Below are 19,367 nucleotides of genomic sequence, written 5' to 3'. Positions count from 1 at the left end.
AATGAGCGCACACCAATTTCCAGTGACAAAATGCTTCATTATCCGGGCGGAGGGGAAGTGACAGGGGGGTTAACAGTGTGGATGATGAATTGACGTTGTGTTGTGAAGGAAGCCACTTCAGCATGGTGTCCTATCCAAAGTGACAAGCAACTCTGTCTCCTCGAATTGTGACTAAACTCTGAGGTCCCTTCCTGGTGGAGGGAATAGGGCATCAGGTGGGCTGCCTGAGTGGTTTTTGGTGTAGTGCCTCTCACCCAGCTCTCTCTGCCATATGTCCTGTGGTCCACCTAAGCAAGGGATGGATGCATTGACATCCCCGGCCCTCTTCCTACTGCTCCTTGAAAGGGTGCACAGATGGGCTATTTTAAAATGCTTCACACCGTTTCTAGTCAGCTAAACGCTCAGGTGCAGAGGGCGATGGAATGGATGGTGGGCGGTGGGGGAGTGGAGATAGGAGGTAAAAACAATGTGACAGCCAGTCTTTTAGGGGAAAGGTGAGATGTAGAGGGGCTTTTGAAGTGTGCTTCCTTTACTCTTCTCTCTCTCTCTCTCTCTCTCTCGCTCGCTCTCTATATATATATCTATCTCTCTCTCTCCCATGGTTGCTGTCCCTCTACTTTTCCTCCCTGTCTATTTCTTTCCATGTCTTTCCTCCTGTCTTTCCTCCACTTATTTCCTCATTTCTATCCTCTTGTCTTTCCTCCTGTCCATCCTCTTGTTTTTCCTCCTTTCCTCCTGTCTTTCCTTATGTCTTTCCTCCTGTATTTCCTCCTGTCTGTCCTCCTGTCTTTCCTCCTGTCTATCCTCTTGTTTTTCCTCCTTTCCTCCTGTCTTTCCTCCTGTCTATCCTCGTCTTCCCTCCTGTCTTTCCTCCTGTCTTTCCTCCTGTCTATCTTCCTGTCTTTCCTTTACTTCTCACCTCTGTCCTTATCACTTCATCGATGTCAGAGGATTATTTCAGATATGAATAAATATTCTTTGATTAAATATGTTATTAAAGAGAGATTTAATTTGTTCAGATGAAATGTAAAAAAATAGCTGTTCTGGGAGTGGTTATTTTTGGGAGATTGGAAAATGAACGCTTCCTTTTCACTTGTCACTCAGAGTTAAGTACAACCAGTGTGCGGTAGCTGTCATCTTGATTTCTCTCTCTGTCTTTTGAGAGGATCTCTGCAGCCAGTTATCATTTTGACTGAGGTATGAAACGTTCAGACATGTCAAACCAGGTCTCCAATCACGTCAAATTATAGGACGCAAAGTGTGAGAAGTTAGAGAGGAAGACGATGAATCTGAACAGAAACCCTGTATTCCTCTGCCTAAAACTATAATGTGAATTATGAATGCTAGCTTCAGCTCTGGAAATAGCTCTCTCCCCTTTTTTCTGCCGGGCTGCTAGCTGCCAGCTGTGCATTAAACTTTTATGGGTCTGTTTTGAACTCCTTGAGAGTGCACTACATTTTTTCGCTCACCTCTGCACTTTCTTCCCCACACTGATTTATTAGAGAGCTCGACACACCTTTACACAGAACTAGTAGCTGCCAAACCTCCCTAAAAGTCTATCTCTTATCTCCCTCTTAGCCTATTCCAGTCCTTTAACCCCCAAACCTTCCAGTAGGGGCCAAATCAAATGGGATTTATGCAGTTATCGATGTGTGTAAAGGTCAAGTCTCGTGCAATGGCGAGTAAGGAGAGGGCTCCTGTTGCATGTTAACATGGCTATCAGACCGGGGGCCGGGGTCAGATTGCTCCACAGGCCAGAGCTATGTCCTCGTCTGGGGAAGTAATGAAATCTCAGGGCTGGCTTGGCCAGGGGACCACGCTCATTGGCATTCGTCCCTTGTCCACCTCTCTGTTTCCTAGCGGCAACCAGGGCTCAGTATTCAGCTCCCCAGCAGCCACCGTGACGAGGGGACAGCGTGCTGGCTGCTGATAAGAAACACCCTACAACAGGATGATGGTGGAGTCAGTCTCTCTCTATCTCAATTTCAGTTTCAATTGAATGTATTTACATGCCAAGTTCAATTACTTAATTAAATTGTCAAAGTATACATTCAACAAAAAATGGTGGGACCAACAGCAATAAGGCATCAATAATAGTAGTAGTAGTGGAAATGTGTTTACCATTACAGCAGCTTCAACAGCAATATTAATGGGACTAATAAAAATACATAAATGAAATAGCAGTAGACCAGTCTCAACCTGAGTGAGAAGCCACATGACAGCCAAACCAAAACCAAAATGGGAAATATTATTGACATGACATTGCACTTTTCACTGGCTGGCCCTCAAGTTGTGGCAGGAGGGCACATATTTGGCTGCCAAAACTGCACATTTAGGCTTTTCACCAAATAAATATTATATTTTTTATTTTATAATTTCAAACTCTTTGTGCTAAATAATAATTTTGGGAAAGAAAGATTATCTTAGGTCTGAGAATTTGTCACAGTGTAATAGGAAATGCAGCTCTGTCTCTACCTCTCCCCTGGAGCAGAGTGAGCACAGCCTGTCCTCTCTGGGCAGCCAAGTTTGTCTGTGACGACCGGTCTCTATAGCCAGACTGTCCTCTCTGGGCAGCCAGGTTTTGTCTGTGATGACCGGTCTCTATAGCCAGACTGTCCTTTCTGAGCAGCTTGGTTTGTCTGTGACGACCGGTCTCTATAGCCAGACTGTCCTTTCTGAGCAGCTTGGTTTGTCTGTGACGACCTGTTGCATCACCCAACTTCTGTTGAGATTCAATTGGCAGACAGAAAGCCTAACATTCTCCTGCAAAATGTCTTGATCAACTTGGGAATTCATTTTTCCGTCGATGATAGCAAGCAGTCTAGGCCCTGAGGCAGCAAAGCAGCCCAAACCATGATGCTCCCTCCACCATACTTTACAGTTGGGATGAGGTTTTGATGTTGGTGTGCTGTGCTTTTTCTCCACACATAGTGTTGTGTGTTCCTTCCAAACAACTCAACTTTAGTTTCATCTGTCCACATAATATTTAGCCAGTAGCGCTGTGGAACATCGTGGTGCACTTTTGCAAACTTCAGACGTGCAGCAATGGTTCTTTTGGACAGCAGTGGCTTCTTCCGTGGTGTCCTCCATGAACATCATTCTTGTTTAGTGTTTTACATATCGTAGACTTGCCAACAGAGATGTTAGCATGTTCCAGAGATTTCTGTAAGTCTTTAGCTGACACTCTAGGATTCTTCTTAACCTTATTGAACATTCTGCACTGTGCTCTTGCAGTCATCTTTGCAGGACGGCCACTCCTAGGGAAAGTAGCAACAGTGCTGAATTTTCTCCATTTATAGACAATTTTAGAGATACAATTTTAGAGATACTTTTGTAACCCTTTCCAGTATTACGCAAGTCAACAATTCTTAATATTAGGTCTTCTGAGATTTCTTTTGTTTGAGGCATGGTTCACATCAGGCAATGCTTCTTGTGAATAGCAAACTCAAATTTTGAGAGTGTTTTTTATAAGACAGGGCAGCTCTAACCAACATCTCCAATCTCGTCTCATTGATTGGACTCCAGGTTAGCTGACTCCTGACTCCAATTAGCTTTTGGAAAAGTAATTAGCCTAGGGGTTCACATACATTTTCCAACCTACACTGTGAATGTTTAAATTATGTATTCAATATAGACAAGAAAAATACAATAATTTGTGTGTTATTAGTTTAAGCACACTGTGTTTGTCTGTTGTTGTGACTAAGATGAAGATCAGATACATTTTATGACTAATTTATGCAGAAATCCAGGTAATTCCAAAGGGTTCACATACTTTTTCTTGCCACTGTACCTGTGGCACTGATGTTTAGGACGAGGTATGTATCGTTTTTTTGTGTGCTCTAGGGTAACGGTGTCAAGGTGGAAATTGTATTCGTGGTCCTTTTTTGGAACACCATTATATTTGTCTTACTGAGATTCACTGTCAGGGCACAGGTCTGACAGAATCTGTGCAGAAGATCTAGATGCTACTGTAGGCCCTCCTTGGTTGGGGAGAGAAGCACCAGATCATCAGCAAATAGTAGACACCTAGTAGGGTGAGGCCAGGTTGTAACGGTTGTCGTGTGTGGAGGACCAAGACGCAACAGGGAAGTGTATACTCATCTTCTCTTTTTAATATATAAGAAGGAGAAACAAAATAAACACGTATACAATTAACAGAAACGACACTAACAGTTCTGTGACAAGCACAAAACAGAATACAACTACCCACAATACAAACACACCCCTAATTATAGGACCTTCAATCAGAGACAACGATAGACAGCTGCCTCCAACTGAAGGCCCCAACACCAATTAACTAAACATAGAAATACAAATGACTAGACAGAACATAGAAATAAACTAACATAGAACAATAACCAAAACCCTGGACTAATAAATCAAATACCCCTCTCTACATGGACACATACACACAACCACCATGAACCACATAAAACAAATACCCCCTGCCACGTCCTGACCAAACTAAACACGAACAAATAACACCTTTACAGGTCAGAACGTGACACAGGTGCTGCAGACCGTTCTAGTGCCCTCACCAATTAGTTTTAGAACCAAGGTTTTTAGGTTTTTCTTTATTGTTACTATTTTCTACATTGTAGAATAATAGTGAAGACATCAAAACTATGAAATAACACACATGGAATCATGTAGTAACCAAAAAAGTCTTAACCTCTATGGGCTAGGTGGGTCCCACCTACTCAACAGCCAGTGTAATCCCGTGGCGCGTTATTCAAAAACCTCAAAAATGCAAAAACTTCAATTTTTCAAACATATGACTATTTTACACCATTTTAAAGACAAGACTCTCGTTAATCTAACCACACTGTCCGATTTCAAAAAGGCTTTACAACGAAAGCAAAACATTAGATTATGTCAGCAGAGTACCCAGCCAGAAATAATCAGACACCCATTTTTCAAGCTAGCATATAATGTCACATAAACCCAAACCACAGCTAAATGCAGCACTAACCTTTGATGATCATCATCAGATGACAACCCTAGGACATTATGTTATACAATACATGCATGTTTTGTTCAATCAAGTTCATATTTATATCAAAAACCAGCTTTTTACATTAGCATGTGACTAGCATGTGACTAGCTTTCCCACCGAACACTGCCGGTGAATTTACTAAATTACTCACGATAAACGTTCACAAAAAGCATGACAATTATTTTAAGAATTATAGATACAGAACTCCTCTATGCACTCGATATGTCCAATTTTAAAATAGCTTTTCGGTGAAAGCACATTTTGCAATATTCTCAGTAGATAGCCGGGCATCACAGGGCTAGGTATTTAGACACCCAGCAAGTTTAGCACTCACCAAAGTCAGATTTACTATAAGAAAAATGTTATTACCTTTGCTGTCTTCGTCAGAATGCACTCCCAGGACTTCTACTTCAATAACAAATGTTGGTTTGGTTCAAAATAATCCATAGTTATATCCAAACCGCGGCGTTTTGTTCGTGCGTTCAAGACACTATCCGAAAGGGTAAATAAGGGTGATGAGCATGGCGCAATTCGTGACAAAAAATGTCTAAATATTCCATTACCGTACTTCGAAGCATGTCAACCGCTGTTTAAAATCAATTTTTATGCCATTTTTCTCATAAAAAAGCGATAATATTCCGACCGGGAATCTGCGTTTAGGTAAACAGACGAAAGAAAATAAAGCACGGGGTCGACTCGGGCACGCGCCTAAGCCCATAGTACTCTGATCGGCCATTTGCCAAAAGCGATAATGTGTTTCAGCCAGAGGCTGCCTCGATATCGTTCAGCTTTTTCCCGGGCTCTGAGAGCCTATGGGAGCCGTAGGAAGTGTCACGTTAGAGCAAAGATCCTCAGTCTTCAATAAAAAGAGCCAAGATGAAACACAACTTGTCAGACAGGCCACTTCCTGCATGGAATCTTCTCAGGTTTTGGCCTGCCATTTGAGTTCTGTTGTACTCACAGACACCATTCAAACAGTTTTAGAAACTTTAGGGTGTTTTCTATCCAAAGCCAATAATTATATGCATATTCTAGTTACTGGGCAGGAGTAGTAACCAGATTAAATCGGGTACGTTTTTTATCCGGCCGTGTCAATACTGCCCCCTAGCCCTAACAGGTTAAACAAATCAAAATATGTTTATATTTGAGATTCTTCATATAATCACCCTTTGCCTTGATGACAGCTTTGCACACTCTTGGCATTCTCTCAACCAGCATCACCTGGAATGCTTTTCCAACAGTCTTGAGGGAGTTCATGCTGAGCACTTGTTGGCTGCTTTTCCTTCACTCTGCGGTCCGACTCATCCTAAACCATCTCAATTGGTTAAGGTTGGAGGTTTGTGGAGGCCAGGTCATTTGATGCTGCACTCCATCACTCTCTTTCTTGGTAAAATAGACCTTACACAGCCTGGAGGTGTAAACCAGATGGGATGGCGTATCGCTGCAGAATGCTGTGGTAGCCATGCTGGTTAAGTGTGCCTTGAATTCTAAATAAATCACAGACAGTGTCATCAGTAAAGCACCCCCACACCATAACACCTGCTCCTCCATGCTTTACGGTGGGAAATACACATGCGGAGATCATCCGTTCACCCACACCGCGTATCACAAAGACACGGTGGTTAAAACCAAAAATCTCCAATTTGGACTCCAGACCAAATGTCAAATTTCCACCGGTCTAATGTCCATTGCTCGTGTTTCTTGGCCCAAGCAAGTCTCTTCTTCTTATTGGTGTCCTTTAGAAGTGGTTTCTTTGCAGCAATTCAACCATGAAGGCCTGATTCACACAGTCTCCTCTGAAAAATGGATGTGTCTGTTACTTGAACTCTGTGAAGCATTTATTTGGGCTGCAATTTCTGAGGCTGGTAACTCTAATGAACTTATCCTCTGAGCAGAGGTAACTTTGGGTCTTCCATTCCTGTGGCGGTCCTCATAAGAGCCCGTTTCATCATAGTGCTTGATGTTTTTTGCGATTGCACTTAAAGAAACTTTAAAAGTTCTTGACATTTTCCGTATTGACTGACCTTCATCTCTTAAAGTAATAATGGACTGTCATTTCTCTTTGAGAGAATGCCAAGAGCGCGCAAAGCTGTCTTCAAGGCAAAGGGTGGCAATTTGAAGAATCTCAAGTATAAAATATATTTTGATTTGTTTCACACTTTTTTGGTTACTACATGATTCCATATGTGTTATTTCATAGTTTTGATGTCTTCACTATTATTCTACAATGTAGAAAATAGTAAAAATAAAGAAAAACCCTTGAATGAGTAGGTGTTCTAAAACCTTTGACCGGTAATGTATGTTGAAGAGAGTGGGGCTTAAGCTCCATCCCTGTCTCACCCCCTGGCCCTGTGGAAAGAAATGTGTGTGTTATTTGCCAATTTTAATCACACTTGTTGTTTATGTACATGGATTTTATAATGTCGTATATTTTTCCCCCAATGCCACCATCAATTTGTATAGCAGACCCTCATGCCATTGAGCTTTTTAGAAATCAACAATGCATGAGAAGACTTTGCCTTTGTTTTGGTTTGTTTGTTTGTCAATTAGGGTGTGCAGGGTGATTACGTAGTTTGTCGTACGGTAATTTGGTAAAAAGCCAATTTGACATTTGCTTAGTACATTGTTTTTTGCTGAGGAAATGTACTAGTCTGTTAATGATAATGCAGAAGATTTTCCCAAGGTTGCTGTTGACGCATATCCCACGGTAGTTATTGGGGTCAAAATTTGTGGATTGGGGTGATTAGTCCTTGGTTCCAAATATTAGGGAACATGCCAGAGCTGCGGATGATGGTAAAGAGTTTATGTAAAGCCAATTGGAATTTTTGGTGTATATATATGACCGACCAACTCAAATCGGTGTTATGTATTTTAAATTAAATTTGAAATCGTTTTTTTTTTACATTGGATAAAAGTAAACTCAGAGCTATAAAATGGTATATCATACAGTACAGTTGAGGAATAATGGGAAAGTTATTCTGCTTTGAAAGTTGATAAACTTGTAAACTCACTTTTGAGAAAATGGCCTTTGAATGTTTTTGTACTACTACTGGAAAGCCCTTCTTTGTCTACACCCATTCAGCATTGTTCACACCCTCTTAAGCTTTACCCACCCATCTCTTTAAGGGTTGATCCGAGCGTTCTGTACTAACAACAGCAGTCAAGCATCCACCTAACTTGCTAGCTACTTCCAGACACAAATGAGAGAAGAGCTCACTGAACATTACTCGCCCTAGCAGAGCTGGTTAGGCTGTTATGTTATCCAGAGCGTTGGTGACTGCAACTGTGCTGTCAGATTGTCCGTTTGTAAATTCAGAGCGTTTTGCTCTCGGAGCGTTCAGAGTGCAAACTGGACGCTCTGGCCGATGAGTAAGGTTGATCCGAACGTTCTGACCTCACAAAGGCAGTCAAGCACCCAAGCTAACATTGGCTAGCTTGCTACTTCCAGACACAAATGAGAAATCACCTCAAACTGACCATTTCACTCACCCTAGCAGAGCTGGTTAGGCTGTTTTCATGTTATCCAGAGCGTTGGTGACTGTAACTGTTTAATTTTTTTATTGCACCCTTAATTTAACTAGGCAAGTGAGTTAAGAACAAATTCTTATTTACAATGACGGCCTAGGAACAGTGGGTTAACTTCCTTGTTCAGGTGCAGAACGACAGATTTTTACCTTGTCAGCTCGGGAGTGCTCGAAAATCGGAGTAGATGGCCAGACTGAATTTACGAACGCACCTGTTAAGACATGTAACTAGCTAGCTTGGTAAACAATGAACCATAATCCCAACTCATGACGTTCCTACTCTGCATGAATCTGCAGGTAGCTAACCAACCAGGTACATTTTTAGCTAGCTAACATTAGGCTATAGCTAGCAGAGCAAATGGCTCGGCAATACAAACAATAATCATACACGTAACGTTAGCTAGTGAGCCAGCCAGCTAATGTTAGCTAGCTAGCTAGCTAGGTAAACAATGAACCATAATCTCAACTCATAACGTTACTAGGGGAGGCAGGAAGCGTAGTGGTTAGAGCATTGGACCAGTAACAGAAAGGTTGCTGGATAGAATCCCCGAGGTGACAAGGTAAACATCTGTCGTTCTACCCCTGAGCAAGGCAGTTAACTCACTGTCTCCGGGCGCCGAAGACGTGGATGTCTATCAAGGTAGCCCCCCACACTTCTCTGATTCAGAGGGGTTGGAAGACACATTTCAGTTGAAGGCATTCAGTTGTACAACTGACTAGGTATCCTCCTGCATGAATCTGCTAGCTAACATTAGGCTATAGCTAGCCAAGGAAATGGCTCAGAGATACGAATAATAAGATCATACATGTAATGTTAGCTAGCGAGCCAGCCAGCTAACGTTAGCTAGCTAGCTAACAGTACACTTTAACTTGAAATGAAACCACTTTCTGTCAAAATTAGAAACGTGTAATATCTGAAAATGTAGCTAGCTAGACTATCTTATCCGTATTCATCATTCATGGATGGACGTATCTCCCTTAGTTTGAAGATGTAATCCAGAAACAGGCGTTTTCTCCATCTCCTTAGCTATCATACTCGAATTCCACTGATTTCAAAACTCGGTCCTCCAGAAAGTGGAGAGCAACACTTATGCAGTTTTACTACATGATACATTTTTTAAAAAGCCACGTTAGACAAGATTACCTAGACATACTGAACAGCTCAAATAGACAGAAGCGTGCTATATGGCAGACGAATCCAAACTCATCTCTCGGCATGTCCAGCCCACTCATTATGTCAGCCAATCATGGCTAGCGGGAAGGTTGCTGACTTTTTCTGTGGCTAAACCAACTAGGCTCATAATTTAACAGTTGTATTTGTATTCACAGATGGCATTCAAGTTTGTTATTAAGGCATATGAAAGTTCACATGTTTGAGAAGGCATTTCTGGCAAAAAATGCATTTTGATATAAAAAAAGTTTACTTTCAAACGTCTCTCCTGTGAAGTAGTGACCCGTGACATACGCCTGGTTTCCTGAAACGGGTCACATATTTTATCATTTCATTTAGGATACCATCAACCCCACAGGCCTTTTTGGGTTGCATGGTTTGTATTTTGTCCTGTAGTTCATTCAGTGTAATTGGAGAATCCAGTGGGTTCTGGTAGTCTATAATAGTTGATTCTAAGATTTGAATTTGATCATGTATATGTTTTTGCTGTTTGTTTTTTGCTATAGAGCCAAAAAGACTGGATAAGTGGTTTATCCATACATCTCCATTTGGATAGATAACTCTTCATGCTGTTGTTTGTTTAGAGTTTTCCAATTTTCCCAGAAGTGGTTAGATTCTATTACATTGAGCTGATTTCTGATGTGCTGTTCCTTCTTTTTCCGTAGTGTATTTCTGTATTGTTTTAGTAATTCACCATAGTGAAGGCATAGACTCAGGTTTTCTGGGTCTCTATGTTTTTGGTTGGATAGGTTTCTCATTTTATTTCTTAGGTTTTTGCATTCTTCATCAAACCATTTGTCGTTGTTGTTAACTTTCTTAGGTTGTCTCCTTGACATTTTTAGATTTGATTGGGAAGCTGAGAGGACAAATATACTGTTTAGGTTTTCTACTGGCGAGTTTACACCTTCACTATTACAGTGAAACATTTTGTCCAGGAAATTGTCTAGAAGTGATTTAATTGGTTTTTTGGTAGATTTCCACTCTACTTTCCTTCCATCTTTAGCATTTCTTAATATTATTCAGTTCCTTTAGCTTTGATGCCTCATGATTGAGCATAGTTCTGTTCAAGTAGAGTGTTATTTTGGTGTGATCTGATAGGGGTGTCAGTGGGCTGACTGTGAACGCTCTGAGGGACTCTGGGTTGAGGTCAGTGATAAAGTAGTCTACAATACTACTGCCAAGAGATGAGCTATAGATGTACCTACCATAGGACTCCCCTCGAAGCCTGCCATTGACTGTGCACATACACAGCGTCCGACAGAGCTTCAGGAGTTGTGACCCGTTTTTGTTGGTTATGTTGTCGATGTTGTGTCTATGGGGGAGGGAATGCTGTCACCTCCATGTAGGTGTTTGTCCCCCTGTGTGCTGAGGGTGTCAGGTTCTTGTCCAGTTCTGGCATTTAGGTCGCCACAGACTAGTACATGTCCCTGGGCCTGGAAATTGTTGATCTCCCTCTCTAGGATGGAGAAGCTATCATCGTTAAAGTATGGGGATTCTATTGGGAGGATATAGGTAGCACACAAGGACATTTTTAGCACATGTTGAGGTCATTTCCTTTATTAGTTTCTAGCCAGATGTATAATGTTCCTGTTTTGACTAATTTAATAGAGTAGGTTAGGTCTGCTGTATACCAAATGAGCCTACCCCCTGAGTCTCTTCCCTGTTTCACACCTGGTAGTTTGGTGGGTGGGACTACTAGCTCTCTGTAACCTAGCGGGCAACCAGTGGGTCCGTCTCCTTTATACCTTGTTTCTTGTAGGATGACCATGTCTGCATTTACAATTTCTTTGGTGAGGTCTGGGTTCCTGCTCTTTAGGCCAAAGGCAGATGACCTCAGACCTTGTATATTCCAGGATGAGATAGTAAAAGCTTTGTGTTCCATAGTGTCTAGTGTTATTTTTGTGTGGTTTAGGCACAGACCATCACAGTAGATGTGAGCAGAGCATGTTGAGCATCTGATACATACCTCTTCGGTCACAGGACTGGGCTTGGGTGGGTGTATTAGTGGGGGTTGGGCCTGTAGCTCTGCTCACGGCCTGGGCATATGTCCTGCTGTCATGCTGAGGTCCTTGCCGTAGGGGCGGGGGCATGCGGTGGGCAGAAGGGGCATAGGTCTGATATGGGGGGGCCTATATAGGGTGTGGCCAGGGTTTGCTAGGGGTGGTCTTAGCTGGTTGGGGTGTGGCTGGTGATGCTGTGGTCTGGGTGTAAGTCCTCTTGGTGTGGGTTCTCTTGTTGCAGGTGTCTCACTGGTCTGGGCGGGGGTTCCGTTGCTCTGTGAGGTGCTGGGGCTACGGTTGAGGGTGATGTCCTTCACGGTCCTGGCAAAAGTTAGGATTGCTGCCTTGTAGATGCGGACCTGGTCGTAAAGGCCAGGGTGGAGTGGTGGGCCAGGTAGACATTAGGTTTTGAGGAACAGTCTCACAAAATGCTTGCATTCACCCGCTGCATGGGGGTCAACCGCTGTATGGTGGTCACCCGCTGTATGGGGGTCACCCGCTGCATGGGGGTCACCCGCTGTATGGTGGTCACCCGCTGCATGGGGGTCACCCGCTGTATGGGGGTCACCCGCTGCATGGGGGTCACCCGCTGTATGGTGGTCACCCGCTGCATGGGGGTCACCCGCTGTATGGGGGTCACCCTCTGTATGGTGGTCACCTGCTGTATGGGGGTCACCCGCTGTATGGGGGTCACCTGCTGCATGGTGGTCACCCGCTGTATGGTGGCCACCCGCTGCATGGTGGTCATCCGCTGTATGGTGGACACCCGCTGTATGGGGGTCACCTGCTGTATGGTGGTCACCTGCTGTATGGTGGTCACCTACTATATTGTGGCAGGGTGAAAGTATTTTCGTGGTAGCAGGGTGGAGATAACCACTTGTGCGTTGGGGAAAGTGGAAGAAGCTTTTTCAATCACTACCTTGAGTGCTGTTGCCACCCTTTCCTGCTGGGCCCTCAGGTCATTTGTGCCTGTGTGAATTATGATGTGGCTAGGGGATCCTGTGTTGTCTGTCCTATTGTGGTGTTGTGGTCCAGGTCTGAGGTGGGCTGTTCTGCTGGCTTGTCTGGGGGAGTGTCCTGCTCTCTGTCACACCTCAGCTTTCTCACCTCTTCATTCAGTGCCATGTGTGCCTCTTTAAGTTCTCTCACCTCAGTCCGTAGAGCAGACAGCTCTCTCAGACAGCCGTCAATCTCCACCTTCCGCCCTCCTTTTCACACATCTCACTTCAAACTTCAGTGCTGATTGAAGTTGCAGCCAGGTCAGTTTCTTTCCTAGCAGCTTGGTCGTTTAGGAGCCTTATTTATTAAGCTTTAAGTAACACAATTGCCTAGAGATTATTGTCTTTTACTTTTTGGCGGAACATTACTCACCCAGTGTTGTGTTGGATAGTATTTCCAGGTTCCGCTGTGTATTTTCTGCAGGTTTTGGTTTGTTCAAAGTTAATTTTTTTGATAGTCCTTGCTAGTGATAGTCCATTCAGGTAATTTTGGCCAAAATCAAGGTCTCTCTCTCCCTCTCTCGTTCTCTATCTCTGTCTCTCTCTCACCCTCCTCACTTCCCTCCATAGGTCCCCCCTCTGAGGAGAGAAGGAGAGCACCATTGGACACCAGCGACTGGCCCACCTCTGGGAAGAGACGTGTTGACCCAATTCCACAGAGACGCTGAATCTGCAGCCACGTCAATCACGTCTTCACCACTGGGTAATTTATCACTAGTGACCGATTTAATTTCTTTGGTTGTGGAGAGATCGCTGTTCTGTGTTGTTTTCCCTCCATAGTTCTAAGTCCTATCCTCTCATGATGTTTAGAGAGAGACAGAGACATAATACATAGCCATAATATGACATTTCAAATGTCTCTATTCCTTTGAAACTTTTGTGAGTGTAATGTTTACTGTCATTTTTTGTTGTTGTTTATTTCACTTTTGTTTATTATCTATTTCACTTGCTTAGGCAATGTTAACATATGTTTCATATGCTAATAAAGACCATTGAATTGGGGAGAGAGAAAGAACGAGAGAGAGGGAGATAGATACAGAGAAATAGGGAGAGGGAGATACTGTAGATACAGAAAGAGGGAGATAGATACAGAGAGAGGGAGATAAATACAGAGAGAAGGCGATAGATACAGAGAGAGGGAGATACAGAGAGAGGGAAATACAGCTGAAGTCGGAAGTTTACATACACATACACTTTCTTGTTAACAAACTATAGTTTTGGCAAGTCGGTTAGGACATCTACTTTGTGCATGATACAAGTACATTTTTCCAACAATTGTTTACAGACAGATTATTTCACTTATAATTCACTGTATCACAATTCCAGTGGATCAGAAGTTTACATATACTAAGTTTACTGTGCCTTTAAACAGCTTGATGATGTCCAGAAAATGATGTCATGGCTTTAGAAGCTTCTGATAGGCTAACTGACATCATTTGAGTCAATTGGAGGTGTACCTGTGGATGTATTTCAAGGCCTACCTTCAAACTCAATGCCTCTTTGCTTGACATCATGGGAAAATTGTAGACCTCCACAAGTCTGGTTCATCCTTGAGAGCAATTTCCAAATGCCTGAAGGTACCACGTTCATCTGTACAAACAATAATACGCAAGTATAAACACCATGGGACCATGCAGCCGTCATACCACTCAGGAAGGAGACGCGTTCTGTCTCCTAGAGATGAACGTACTTTGGTGCGCAAAGTGCAAATCAATCTCAGAACAGAAGGATTTTGTGAAGATTCTGGAGAAAACAGGTATGAAAGTATCTATATCCACAGTAAAACGAGTCCTATATCGACATAACTTGAAAGGCCACTTTTTGGAGAAATGTCCTCTGGTCTGATGAAACAAAAATCGAACTGTTTGGCCATAATGACCATCGTTATGTTTGGAGGAAAAAGGGGAGGCTTGCAAGCCAAAGAACACCATCCCAACTGTGAAGCACGGGGGTGGCAGCATCATGTTGTGGGGGTGCTTTGCTGCAGGAGGGACTGGTGCACTTCACAAAATAGATGGCAACATGTGTGAGGAAAATGATGTGGCTATATTGAAGCAACATCTCAAGACATCAGTCAGGAAGTTAAAGCTTGGTCGCAAATGGGTCTTCCAAATGGACAATGACCCCAAGCATACTTCCAAAGTTGTGGCAAAATGGCTTAAGGACAACAAAGTCAAGGTATTGGAGTGGCCATCACAAAGCCCTGACCTCAATCCTATAGAAAATTTGTGGGAAGAACTGAACAAGTGTATGTGAGCAAGGTGGCCTACAACCCTCACTCTGTTACACCAGCACTGTCAGGAAGAATTGGCCAAAATTCACACAGCTTATTGTGGGAAGCTTGTGGAAGGCTACTCGAAACGTTTGACCAAAGTTAAACAATTTAAAGGAAATGCTACCAAATACTAATTGAGTGTATGTAAACTGCTGACCCACTGGGAATGTGATGAAGAAATAAAAGCTGAAATAAATAATTCTCTCTTCTATTATTCTGAAATTTCACATTCTTAAAATAAAGTGTTGATCCTAACTGACTTCAGACAGGGAATTTTTACTAGGATTAAATGTCAAGAAATTGTGAAAAACTGAGTTTGTATTTGGCCAAGGTGTATGTAAACTTCCGACTTCAACTGTAGATACAGAGAGAGGGAAATAGATGCAGAGGGGGAGAGATGAGGGAGAGAGAGAGAGTGGGAGGGAGGAAGGGAGGGAGGGAGAGAGAGAGGGAAAGAGTCAGATAGTGACAGAGAGATACAGAGAGAGAAACAGATAGAGAGAGCTACAGAGAGAGATAGATACAGAGAGATAGATACAGAGAGAGAGAGAGAGAAACAGATAGAGAGAGCTACAGAGAGAGAGAGAGAGAGAGAGAGAGAGAGAGAGAGAGAGCTATAGGGAGAGAGATAGAGATACAGAGAGATAGATACAAAGAGAGAGAGATACAGATACAGAGAGAGAGGGAGAGATCCAGAGCGAGAGGAAGAGAAGGAGATAGAGACAGAGAGAGTAGGAAAGAGTGAGTGAGAGAGCGAGACAGAAAGACAGAGAGAGAGGTGATTTCTCAAGCCAAGCATGTGACACAGGACCTGGGTTACTGGGTTCCCCGGAGACCTGATCAAAGCGGTGATGTTGTCTTGTTCAAAGTCAACCGAACAGAAAGACATTTCATTCAATCTCCAGGTGTCACCTGATAAACTCACCAATATCACACTCACCAATAACATATCAATTTTCCATATGAAATGTTGGCCTCGACTGTGAAGCGTAGCAACGACTATAACACACAAGTGCCAGTCAAAGTAGGGGTTGAGCGCAGGGCTCATGACAGCCATTCCTAGGCGTTATTGTCAGGTCTGCAGTGTGTTAAACACTTTTATGGCACACAGAGCGAGTCCATGCAACTTGTTAAGCACATTTTTACTCCTGAACTTATTTTGGCTTGCCTTAACAAAGGGGTTGAATGCTTATTGACTCAAGACATTGCAGCATTTCATTTTTTAGGAATTTGTAAAAGATTATAAAAACATAACTCCACTTTGACATTATGGGATATTGTCTATAGGCCAAACCTAAATGTAATCCATTTTAAATTCAGGCTGTAACACAACAAAATGTGGAAAAAGTCAAGGGTTGTGAATACTTTCTGAATGCACTGTAAATAAGACTTCTGTTCTGTGACTTCAGCGAAATAACAGAATGCTATCCGTAGTCTTTCCAAAACAGCTGAGCACTTCTTCAAGCCCCTTTATCATTTATAATTTTACCAGCCAATATAGAATAATATCGCGTCATATTTGTGTTTGAGACCCTTGCTAAACCCTTAGCATCCCTAAAGACAGTGTTGCTTGTGGTCAAGTACATCGGCTAATCAAGCGTGGCGCAGACAGTGTGTATCAAAACAGTAACAGGTTCAATCCAGCGGATAATTGCATTCGTTCATTAGTTCCACCCCGGAGGGCTGAGACACGTCTGACCACCTGACAAATCAAATCCAAAAATGACGATGAAGAGATTCATAAATGTGACAAGCTGTGGAACACACACACACACACACACACACAAACAAACAAACACATAGCTAACCACACACATAAACACACAAACACCCACACTGACGAAACCTCAGTTTCTCACACAGAGAAAACACATGCAAAAATCCTCATTGATTGCTAGCAACGTCCTTCATCGCAAAGACCCCTCCGGCAAGGAAGTCTTCTCCCGAGCAGTGTCTGGCACCATAAGGGATTAGTTCCTGGCTAATGAATGGCAATTTGGTGGTGTTCTTAGAGAGCGGAGGGTGGACCTGGTTTCCAATCCCTCCCTGACAATTACTCAGCGCTCCCTGGGATTAGGAATCAGGTGCTAAGCCTGCTGGGAAACCTGGAGAATGTGAATAAACTCTCTGCCTTTGGCTGTGACATACAGCAACACTCCTACCACATACACACAACACTGACCAAACTCCCAACACACACACTGACAGACACACACACACACACACCACTGATCACACTTCCAACACAACACATACACACACGGATCAATGGCTTCACACTTCCCCTACTCTCCATCACACACACACACACACACACACACACACACACACACACACACACACACACACACACACACACACACACACACACACACACACACACACACACACACACACACACTCCAAAGCAGTTCTACAACGAAGGTGCTGAGAAAGCATCATTCATCCTGACTCGTCGAGCCCTTACGATGATTGGCTCCCCAATGTGTTTCAGCCACATCAACTTAGATTAACCAACGACGCCAGATTCACATTTGAAACAGCTCTATCCGCATCAGCAGGCAGAATAGAAACCCATATTACTTTTCATTGATGACACACTACACTACATCCACTGTACTTATGCAATGATGATCTAATTTATTTTAACGCTATTCAAGGTTCTTGTCTCGATGGTCGATTTCAAAATGATGATCAATTTACTCTGATTAAACAAGACAGGGTTGGGCCCAGAGCTGTACTATAGTGCAGGCAATCCCTGCTCGTAAGCAAGAAAAATGTCTTGCTGCTCCCAGCTTCGATAGAACAGCACACTTAAAGAGTTCAGAACGACATCCATATTCTCAGTAATATGATGAGTGTAAATGAACTAGTTATTGAACGAGTTATGTCACACATCCATATTCTCAGTAATATGATGAGTGTAAATGAACTAGTTATTGAACGAGTTATGTCACACATCCATATTCTCAGTAATATGATGAGTGTAAATGAACTAGTTATTGAACGAGTTATGTCACACATCCATATTCTCAGTAATATGATGAGTGTAAATGAACTAGTTATTGAACGAGTTATGTCACACATCCATATTCTCAGTAATATGTAAATGACCTAGTTATGTCACAAATGCAGTTAACAAAAGTATATGGAGATGTCTGCTCTACTCAAAATGAAAACAAACTGACTGCAGCATTACCGTGAAAATGGAAGAAGTAAGTGGAAGGGGGAGAAGGTAGGGAACTTGTCTGTCGGCCCTGCATTAAAGACCAAAATTGGCTAAAGAAAATTGTTATAAATAAAAAGTATACCAGTTTAATTTAAGGACCATAAAATTGACAGCTGCGCCATAAAAGTTGGGAGGAGATTTTCAATGTATCAATTCCATGGCACATGGTTTATGAACTGATACACAAAACAACGCTGGATTCAAAACGTACAGTTCTATTTTAATTCATATACAAAATTCTTGCAACCAATAGAATGTTATATATAAGGGGAATACAACCATCCCGGCTCTGCAGACTTTGGTGTGAAGATACAAAATCGTTAGATCACTTATTTTTGGTACTGCCCATATGTAGCTTATTTTTGGTACTGCCCATATGTAGCTTATTTTTGGTACTGCCCATATATAGCTTATTTTTTGTACTGCCCATATGTAGATTATTCTTGGTACTGTCCATATATAGCTTATTTTTGGTACTGCCCATATGTAGATTATTTTTGTCGCAGGTTCAGGTAGTGACTCCCCGGGGATTTCAGTGGAACAAGTTGTTGCAGTGGGAGGGAAGAGACAGAGAATCACAGTGAGGCTAATATCACTGGTATACTGTATGGTCTGTCTCCTGAGGTAAATCCATACAGCGAATCCTGGCTAAGGCAGCCATTCTGGAACCTCCAGATTGGATAAAACGACTGTCTTGAACTTACCCAGGCCTTCCTAATCATGGCTCTGTGTCAGAACATATTTTTACTTTATTTAATGGTGAAAAATAAATCCTTTTGATCACTGTATTGGCGAAGTGAGAAAGATATGAAATGAATTTCATTTGCAGGAGAGCAGAAGAAAGGAGGGATGTTTCCCGAAGGAGGAATTGGAGCAAGCATCTGTCTCTAAACTAGAAAATGTCAAGTCCTGTTAATCTTATCTGAACGCCTGCCTGCTGACATGGATTTAATTTCACACAGGCGTACACAGGCTGACGTGCGTGAGTGAACACGAGGGCGCCCATACGCACACGGGAAACATTTCTCAGCTCAGACAAATGTTGTGTGGCTGTTAACTTAACAGACACACATCCATCAGCATCCCCCAAATACACACACTTACACACACGCGCTTCCACCCCCACATAAACGCAAACACCAACACACGCATCACATTTGACCCCCATAACAAA

At 42.6% G+C, this 19,367-nt stretch overlaps 1 protein-coding gene across 1 annotated transcript in view; it reads left to right on the top strand.

The window, feature by feature from the left end:
- The window catches only part of LOC106611717 (dystrophin-related protein 2), a 237,994-nt gene that overhangs the window by 41,535 nt on the left and 177,092 nt on the right, over window positions 1–19,367 (top strand). The window contains exon 2 of the mRNA XM_014212218.2: window positions 13,260–13,392. The gene's annotated coding sequence lies outside the window, so the exon portion shown is untranslated. The remainder of the gene's footprint in view (window positions 1–13,259; window positions 13,393–19,367) is intronic.

This window comes from Salmo salar, chromosome ssa09 (genome assembly GCF_905237065.1).
Source record: "Salmo salar chromosome ssa09, Ssal_v3.1, whole genome shotgun sequence".
Lineage (NCBI taxonomy): Eukaryota > Metazoa > Chordata > Actinopteri > Salmoniformes > Salmonidae > Salmo > Salmo salar.
The sequence above is the reverse complement of the archived record's forward strand: the minus strand, read 5'-3'. Positions and strand labels throughout refer to the sequence as shown.